The sequence below is a fragment of the Vidua chalybeata genome, chromosome 1, assembly GCF_026979565.1.
Source record: "Vidua chalybeata isolate OUT-0048 chromosome 1, bVidCha1 merged haplotype, whole genome shotgun sequence".
Lineage (NCBI taxonomy): Eukaryota > Metazoa > Chordata > Aves > Passeriformes > Viduidae > Vidua > Vidua chalybeata.
This window is the reverse complement of record NC_071530.1, coordinates 4,956,987-4,966,630: the sequence shown is the minus strand read 5'-3', so window position 1 is coordinate 4,966,630 and position 9,644 is coordinate 4,956,987. Positions and strand designations below refer to the sequence as shown.

Here is a 9,644-nt window from a genome sequence, read left to right as displayed (position 1 = left end):
GGTTGGGGTTTTTCTCTGAGTCAAACTTATGGTCCAGAGACTGTCAGTGTTTTGGGGGAATGACATGGACATCAGCCTGCTCCAGGGGAAAGGGCTGAATGCTGCAAAGTCAGGGAATTCCTCTGCTCCTGTCACCAACCTCATGAAGTGGAAGAAGGCATTAATGATAATTTGTCTTGTAATTTCTGCTTTGGGAAGTCATGTCAGGGTAGCACTGCATTAAAACCACCTCCAAGACCTTTCTGGAGGCTTCATTACAATTTAGAAAAAGATTTGGTCTAGTTCCCTGGGAGAGTGAGGCTTCTGTGAGTCTAGTACCTGTCTATGCACATCTCAGACATGGCTTTTCCAAAGACGTCCAAAACCCTGGAGCAATTTTGGCCATTTGACCACCAGTCCACAAAGACATGAGGTTGCCACCAGCTCGTGAATGCAGGTGGGCAGGGAGAGAAGGGAGGCACAAGAAGCAACACAAGCCCAGAAACACCAGCAAAGAGCAGAGAAGCCTCCTGGGTGAGAGACAAAAGCTCTGGGGATGTTCCAGTCAGAGCAGGTACCCCATGAGAGGTGGAACACTCTCTCCACAAGGCCAAAAGCCGTGGGAAGATTACATGAGACCTGAATAAACATCTTCCTCACTGAGGAAGAGAGAGCCTGGCAGGTTGCTCATGATGGTTTGGGTCTGAGTCCTTCAGACTGGCCCCACAGGCTGATGCAGGAGCTCTGCCCTCCTCCCTGCACAGGCTGGTGGACAAGTGATTCATGTCACGAGAGGGGAAATGCAAGAGCAGAGCAGAAATGAATCACCCTCCGCCGCAGGTCACTTAATTCATTCTCCCTCCAGGAGGCAAGTGCCTTTGCACACTAATTAGATAGTTCATCCTAATGGCAGCTACATGATCTTTTTCCTTCCTTCTTTACAACTTTCAGCAAAATGGCATAAAACCTGATGGGTGTTTAAAAGGAGAAGAAGCAGTGCTCCCCTGGAACAAGCCCCATATGGCTGAGACAGGACAGTTGCAAAATCCCACAGCGTGCTTTCTCCATGGGTTGTCTGCACTGTAGTGCTCTTGTCTGCTCACTGCCTCTTCTGCCCTAGTTCCCAGACTTTGGGGTATAATTATAGAAAAACAGCAACTGAAGCTGGTTTAAAAAAGATGGCCTTTTTCCACTGAAAAAAAAAAAAAAGAAGAAAAAGCTCTGAATAAAATAACAAAAAAAATCTTGGCAATCTGTTAATTTCTTTATCTCTCTCTCTTTTTTTTTTTTTCTTTTTTTTTTTTTTTTTGAGATAAAGAAAACAGAAAATGTTCTATCTTCTTCCCCCTCCCTGCCCACTTGTATCTGGGAGAAAGTGAGGAGGAGAGAGAAAGGAAAAATCCTATGTTTTTAAGCTTGTTGTTTTCAAAAGTATTAAAACATTTCTACCGAAGCTGACACTTTCTAAGGAAATTCTCATTTTACCTGAAAACCCCCTTTGAATTCAGGAAAGCACAACTGCTTGTCAGAACAAAAAGAAGAAGAAAAGAATGCCTGCTTTTTAACTTTCCTCCCCAAAGCTATTGCAAGGTGACACTGAAAGCACAGACACTTCTGGGTGAGGAGCCTTAGAATGCAGATTGTGCAGCCTGGGAGGTGAGGAGTATTTTTCCTATGGATAAGATATCCTGAAACTTTACCATCATGGTGAGACTTCTGTATGGGGGCTGGCAAGGCTTAGTCCTTATGATTTCAATCACATTTTGTTAAATTAAGCACAGGATTTGGGGCAGAGTCAGGGTCCTCATGACTGTTTGAACCTCAGTCTGGGAGGCTGCAGAGCCAGCAGGGTCCATCCAGAAGCTCACTGGGATGCAGAGGCTGCAGGACCTCACTCCTGCTGAAAGACACCAAGAAATGCCCAGGTGTAGATCTGGTGGGAGGAAGGCAGGTGTGGCCCCACAGGGACGAAAAACACCTTTATTTCCCCAAATAAAGGATGTCTCAGCAGCACTGTATGATCCATACAAGGTTTTGAGACCCCTTCAACACTGCAGAAGTCACCTCAGACTTGGGTCTGTTCACTGCTGGGTGCCAATCCATCCCATCCCAAGAAAAACCATGGGCTGCAGTGCCTGCCTCTTTCTCTGTCATCTCCACCCTTCCCTTCCCAGCAGAACACTGAGGATTCTTGCTGGTACTGCCCCTCATGGAGGAGATCTCAGACCATTCCTGGGCTACATTTGCATTTCTACCAAAGTGTTGAATTTATTGTGGGATAAATAGAGGAATGCAGGGAACTGGAGGCCAAATCTCTCGTGCATGAGCCATGTCCTTGCAGAAGAGGACACAGCCTTTCCCCACACCTTCAGCAGGGAAACAGGTGAGTGCCCAACCCTAAACCCACCACCACCAAACCCTACTGCTGGGAGGTCCTGTCCCCTCCATCCAGGTGTGGGCTAGGAGGACAAGAGCCTTGCAGTGAAAGCAAGGCTTCTTGCAAAGGTTTCCCCCAGCAGCTCCCACACTTGGAAGCACAGTCTCAGCCCCAGTGCCCTCATCTGTCGCCTCGAGTGCTGCCCTGCCTTTGATAGATGACTTTCATTAACATTTCCCTGCTGAGGCTCCCGCCGCAGCCGCTGTGCCAGTGACACAGCGTGAGAACTCCCAGAGGGGTAGGTGACAAGTGATGAAATGTCGCTGGTCAGGCCAGAGAAAAGCTTTTTTGGGACTGCCCAGTGCTGTCCTGTGCATGCTTGGGACTAATATCAGCCAGTCCAAAGAGTCTCTGATGGGAGAGGGAGGGGTGATTCTGCTCCAGCTCCGGCTGTGTCCTGCCTCAACCCTTCCCTGGTTGATTTGATGCCTCTTCTCCACCATGGGGATTGTCTGTAAATCCCCTGGGGACAATTAAAGCCCTGCTGCCTGCACATGCCCTGCATTTCTAATGTCCTTCTGCCCTCCACCGACAGAGGATGTGCTGCTTCTTCTGGGTCACTTGGAGGGACTGTTGTTCCCTGAGGAATGAAGTGTTTTGCAGCATCTGATTTGGTTTATTCTTGGTTTTGTATCACCAATTCATCCCATTCCAATGAGAACAATCAGCCACTGGAATAATCTCCCCAGGGAAGAGTTGGATTCCCCAGTGCTGGATACATTTAAGATCTTTTACCAAGAAAGGTTGAACCAGCTCATCCTTTAAGTCCCTTCCAACCTGGTATTCTGTGATTCTATAAAATTGTCATCTTAGGAATAAAGCAGCAAGTAAAACACATGAAAATTTACTTCTTTACTTTTTGTTTCTCAAGGGAGTGCCAAGGAAAGCTTATATTTATGCATAAAAACTTTTTGGACGATACATTTGGAAGTCAAAAGAACCTTACCAAGAAGGTGCAGAGAATGTGTTTAGGAAATGTCAGAGCCTGTGAGGTCACAAAAGGCCCCTGAGCCACACCAAGCCACACAGGAGGCATAAAGGAAATGCAACAGCAAAACCCCGGCGTGTTTTACAACACCCTCTTCAATTGCTTAGCACCCATGTCTGACATTTCACACCTGAGCCCTCCAGCTGCACGGGAGGAAAAAGCTTTTCAGTGGGATTACAGCTCCTAAAAGGCTGATTGTCACACACCCCCAGGCTTTGATCCAGACCTTCTGCAGCCTCTCAGGGGCCAGGCTCCCTCAAGAGCCATCTCTCCCCTGATGGGCACCTTGCAGGTGTCGTGTCTCCTGTCACCAACACTCCTGTGCACACGCTGCTGGCTCCCCAGGCGTGGGCTCCAGAAATCCCAGCAAAAGGCACGACTCCATAGGCTGAAACAAATCCATTTGGGAATGTGCACCTGGATTGAACACGAGCTGTGCTGATCACAGGAGTGACCTGTGCTCCATCCATGGTGAACTCTCCTCAGCCTCTCACCTCCCCCACAGAGAGCCATCCCAAACTTAAAAGGCTACAGCTCTTCCTTCCCCGGGAAGTTTTGTTTCTGAAACTTCCGAAAGTGGCATCAGTTCACGTAACACACAGATTTTTTTTCCATTTCTCTGCTACAGCAGTATCTTGGCAGCATAGCAAAGAGCCCCCGGATCCCCCTGGAAAAGCAAAAGGAGAGAAATGTGAGTGAAAAAAGAGCTGGTGGTAGGGCAGGAGGGTCTGACATTTTTCCCTGATCCAGAAAACTCAGATTTCCTATGCCTTGTTAGGAGGCTGGAAGCTGCTGTTTAGTCAGAGGTGTCAGCCAGCAGTGCTGGCAGGAGATGGATGAGCTGCAGTGTGGCTCTGCAGAAGGTGCTGTGGAGCCAGGCTGCCCTGTGGAGCAGCTTGGGCAGAAGGCAGCAGGAGAAGGCTGAGGCAGGACCAAAATGCCAGGGAAGGGACTGTGTGACACAGCTGTGTACAAGAGCCAAATGCTCCTCAAATAGCCAGAGACAGCAGAGCTCTGGGATATCTTCAGGCTGAGCTGACAGCTTGGCTCTGGGGAGTCATGGGACCCGCCCTTGGTGCCTCAGGATCTTGATCCTGTCTCCTGCAAGGTGCTGATGGGCCCTTGGTTGTAGTCCCCAGCCACCCATTTGGGCTGTTTGAAGAGAAGGGAGATGTGTCCTCCAGCATGTCCCAGCAGGACCCCACCACACTGCCTGCTGCCAAACCTTTATCCCAAACACAGCGTCTCAGGCAAACCCACAAGACAAAGATGCTGAAAGTTCTGCTCTATTTTTTAGAGTGTAACATTAATTACGAATTTACTTTGACATTCACTGCACTCCTAATGTCAAGGATGTGATCTCCCCCTGCCCTGGACTTGGGTACAATGCTGTCACTGCTCTGATGCAAATCTGGAGGTTGCTTTTTTGCTTCCCTGTGATCACTCTCAAGACATCTGACCCTGCCTTTGTCAGCTCTGCAGTGATGCTCTTGTCACGCTGCTGCTCTTTGCAGGACATCTGCAGCTGCCCTGATGCAAGCCCAAAGGAGTCAGTGATCAGTGGCAGTGTAATTGTGCTCCATGAATTGTCACTGAAGCGCCTGGGCTCTTTTGTGTGGCTGTTTCTGAAGCGGAGGCTTGACTTTGTTTACACCAGATGTTCAGAGGCTTTGCCCTGTCAGTGTCCCCAGTCTGTTCTGGCCAGGAGAAGACCTCCTGCATGGACACTTCGTAGGTGGGAGAGCAAATGCTGACAGAAGTGTGCTTTGGGAAATAAGAAAAATATTTGCCTCCTTTGTATTCAGGGCACACACAGCCCCTTCCCACCCCCAGGACCTCCTGCTGCAGAGAGAGCCCTCAGTCCACATCTGCGGCAGCCTAAAAAGCTGCAGCTGTGCTCCTGCACCAGGTCCTGTGCTGGAGCATTGGTGGGGTAGACACTCCAGCTGAGAAGTAAGAGAAATCCCTGGCTAACACCTGCCCTGGGATTTGGGAGATTTTTTCCTCTGATGTGCCAAAGGTTCCCAGTTACTTAACCCCTCAGCTCCTGGTCTGTAACGAAGGTATTGATGTGCCCACCCCCCTCTGCCTGGAGAGCTGTGTGAGATGCTGAGGCAGCAGCCACAGAGGCAGCCTGAGCAGTCAGGCAGAAAGAGACAACTCATGCCCAAGACTTTGATCTTGCAATGGTCTCTTAGGGTAAAATTCAGCCCCAAACTGCTCAGAGGTGATCTATCCTTGGCTTGATCTCATCTGATCCGTGCAGCATGGTTTGTTTTCTGTTTGGCTCCTACCAGATGTTTTCAGTTGGGAAGCTGCATTTCCATTTCCATGTGCTCCCTCAGTTTCACAGTCAGGGTTTTACTGAACAAGGAGCCCATGTCTATACCAGTAAATAAAAGGGGCTAAGAGCAGTTGTGCAGCCAGATGGCACAACACAGGCCTACAAACCAAACCCTCTTCTCCTCTCCAAACCCTAACCAGGGTGGCCTCGGCCATGCTGACAGCTGGGGCAGTTCCCTGTCCCATGCCAGCCCTGAAGAGTCCCCAGGCCCTCTCTGGGAGAGGAGGACACCGTGCCAAGGAGCTTGATGACAATTTAACAGTATGGACATTGTGACTGCCTGGTGCCTGGCTTAGTGCAGAATTATGAATGTTACCTCAGAGCTTTGGGGTTCCCCAATGGTGCCTGTCCTCTCATGACATGGAAGTCTTCAGGTGGGCACACCCAAGCATGAACCAAGCTTTGGGGTCCCACCTTTAAACCCTCTTTGTGGGCCTGCATAGAATTCCTGCATCATGGAGCAGGAGGATGCAAACCTTTTACCCTGACACTGTGCAATGCGAAGGGATGGTGTGTCCCAGTGACTTGGCATCCCACTCCCAGCAGGTTAAGACTAGACCAGAGGCTGTCACACAGAGTCCAGGAGCTGGACTGAGTCTGGCAAACATTTCTATAAAACCCTGCCTCTAGCTCAGCTCTGCTCCACAGCTCCAGTTCTCTGCTGCTCTGAGTCTTCTCTCCTTTCTGCTTGAGAGGTGTTATTTTTCCCTGCTCAGGGTATCCAGGATGGGGTCTGGAGGGGTTACTCAGGATACCCCAGATGTACAGTCAGTGTACAAATTGCCTTACTCACAGAATCACAAAAGGGTTTGGGTTTAAAAAAGGGATCTTAAAGATCATCTAATTCTCAACCCTTGCCATGGGCAGGGACACCTTCTGCCAGGCCAGGCTGCTCAAATGTGTGCAAACTTACCCAAAATGCACCTCCTCTCTCAGGGTCATGGTACGTGCACTTTGCTGTTCATCTCCACTCACCCAGCCACTGTTTTTTCCAGGAGAATCCCAGGTGAATGTGGCCAGGAAAATCCAGATGCAGCAAAATCTAAACTGAGACAGGCACCTCTTGGAGTGCTTTACAACCCATTTGCTCAGCTCAGAGGGGCACGAGCTGCAGCACAGCAAAGAACAGGGATCTTGATGTCTCTCTTGGATCAGATACAGACAGTAGCCTGTCTGGTTACAGAGAGCACTTTCTTTGATTAAAAGCTAATAAATATTCATCCCTTTCCTCTCCTGCCATCCCTCCCAAATCCCCAGAGACAAAACTTAGACAAGCAAAACTGGTTCATTTGTGATGTATTCCAGTGCATTGCTCCAAAACACTTGGAATCCTTCCAGATAACAGTGCGTGGCTGCAAGGGCTATGGATCACCAAGGAAAGGGCCAATACCTTGCATTCACTTCCAGCAAGGCTCAGGTCATAAAGGACATGCTCATTATTAATGGTGGGTGTTGGGAAGCAAAGTATAAAGCGTACACAGATCCTTATCCACAGCTAATTCCTCAGTAAATTGGCAGAGATACATCACTGCCTGCAGAGCTGGAGACAGAGAGGAATTGGATGCTAAGGACAGCTCAGTTTCCCAGGAATACAGATGTGCCCTCAGCTGATGAAAACTACAGTGAGGAGCAAGGGAAGAAGATATATCAGTAGTGAAGGCTGTCTCCTTTTAAGGCAAGGAAAACTAAACTCTCACCAGGAAAGAACAGATGCAAACAGATGGAGAGATCGTGGCCGGTGCAACAGCGCAACGCCTGCTGAACCGATCCTGGTGAAACACAGACTGCCAAACCAAGCCACTGTCACCCAGGAGGAGACCAGAGCAGCCAAGGGCTTATTCAGCACAGAGATATTGCTGGAGAAAACCAGCCCTGGCAGAGAAATATGGAATACATGCAAGACTCTGCTGTCTCAACACAGATTTAAGCCACAGCAGACTTTCCTGCAGGGAAAGTCCCCTGAGGGCGCTAGACTGTGGATGGAGAAGAGCTTCCCATCTCTGCACGGAAGCCTGTTCCATAGTTATCTCTGAAGCTGCTACAAACCTCTGTTTTTCCACTTCTTGACTTCCAGTCAGAGTATAAAGCAATTATTTCTTGGGGAAGGGTGGCCTTCAGCCCATATTGGTCAGGGGGTCCAGAAGTGATCAAACAATTATTAGTATAATAGTATTATCAGGATAATAATTGATATATAAATAGTTATAGTATATATCAGATATAATAATCTGTAACTATAATTATTATTTCTTATGATTATTACATCCAGGCTTCTGCATCCTCCTGCATCGTGGGAATGTGGTGCTGGGACCCCAGGCTTGGTCTGTGCTCAGAGTGAGCAGTAGCATATTATCCATGTGCTTCTGCAACCCACCAGCCCCCAGCTCTGCACAGCACTGGACTGGATGCAACCCCACCAGAATCACAGTCCTCAGCAGCCCAGAGACAAACCTCCATCCCATGATCTCTGTGCTGTTCAGGCACAAGTAAACCTGTGTCCACTGCCTGGCCCTGTAGAAACCTGTGCCTTTCCTTGAATGCTCAAGGCTTCAATCTAGAGACTGACAGCAGAAGTGGGTGGAAGATTGTCTTGGTTTGAAAAGACAGGAGTCTGTGAAGGAAGGCAAGTGCCTCCCATGAAATGGAAAAGGTAAACCCCCTCCCTCCAAATTACCACAATTTCAAAATAAAAAGGCTCTCAGGCAAAGATATGGGCATGGGAATAACAGTTCTTTACTAGGAAAAAAAACTAAATTAAAAAAAAAATGTAATTAGGACGAACAAAACTATTGATAGAGTCAGAAACCTGACACCCTGAGGAGTCAGGGTGTTGGTGATAGTCCAGTTAAATGGTGGCTGCTCCTCCTGGAGTGGAGGAAATGCTGCTGAAGCAATGATCCAGTAGAAGGGTGTAGTTTTCTCTGAAGGTCTGGTGATAGAGTAGATGGGCCTGGTCTTCCTCTGGGAATCCAGTGAAGAGGCTGAGCTGCTGTCTCAAGAAATGCTGATTTTATGCAGGTAGGGATGCTTGGCTCCTCCCTCTGGGTGGAGCATCTCACAATGGGAGGATGTAACTTTCTCAGTCATGCAGTGAGCCATTCAATGGCCCATTAACAGAAGATATCTCCCCGGAGGGAGACATTGTTCTTGGAAGAGATAAGAGAACTGCCCAACAGAAGATACCTGCCCCACCTCCGACAGATGGCAAATAGAATATATGCTTATCTTACAAGCCAGGACAAAGATGAAGTATTGCAATTTTCCAGCAATTTTCCAGCTTTGTGGGGGCTGTTGGGCAAACAAGAAGCAAGCAGCTTCATGGTTGGGTTTCAGCTGGCACGAGCTCTGCAAAGCCCATACCGTGGGCCATTCTCTCTGCTGAGCTAAGATTTGCTTGGCACGTCCCTGTGGTGGGTCCTGAGGGAGCCCAGGGTTGCTCTGTGATCCTCCAGCTGGGTCCCAGCCAGGCCCTGCCAAGACATCCCTGGTGTGGGGTCAAGCCTTGTCTCAAAAACAGCTCAGCTAATCAAAGAAATAGAGCGAGGAAAAAACAGTGGGAAACTGAGGATCCTCATCACTGAATGGAAAATCCCTCCCCACGGACAGTATCCAAACACCCAGGTGGTACTGGAGAGCACAAAGGCACCACATACATGGCAAAGGGACTCTGGTCCTCAGTTTGCAGAGACCCAGGCTCTGGGGCAAGAGCAGGAAGCTTTAAAAAAAAAATGCAAACTCTGCCCTTTCAAAGAGCTTCCCAAGGAAATGGGATGCTTGCAGTGATACCCACATAAATAATCCCTTTTTCCAGGGCCCTCATGTTCCCTTTGCCCATATAAGCTGAAAGAGCTCTCAAGGACAGAACAGCCCCATGAAATACATGACCATGCCATCAT

General features: G+C 48.8%; 1 long non-coding RNA gene across 2 annotated transcripts; it reads left to right on the top strand.

The window, feature by feature from the left end:
* The first annotated feature begins 3,476 nt into the window (after positions 1-3,476).
* Positions 3,477-8,442, top strand: LOC128794123 (uncharacterized). 2 transcript variants are annotated; one of them, XR_008433000.1, is made up of 3 exons: positions 3,477-3,875; positions 4,033-4,095; positions 8,018-8,442. It is a non-coding gene; the product is annotated as an uncharacterized LOC128794123 (long non-coding RNA). The 2 variants fall into 2 exon arrangements; XR_008432999.1 differs by lacking the exon at positions 8,018-8,442 and adding an exon at positions 6,744-7,166.
* Positions 8,443-9,644: the final 1,202 nt, after the last annotated feature.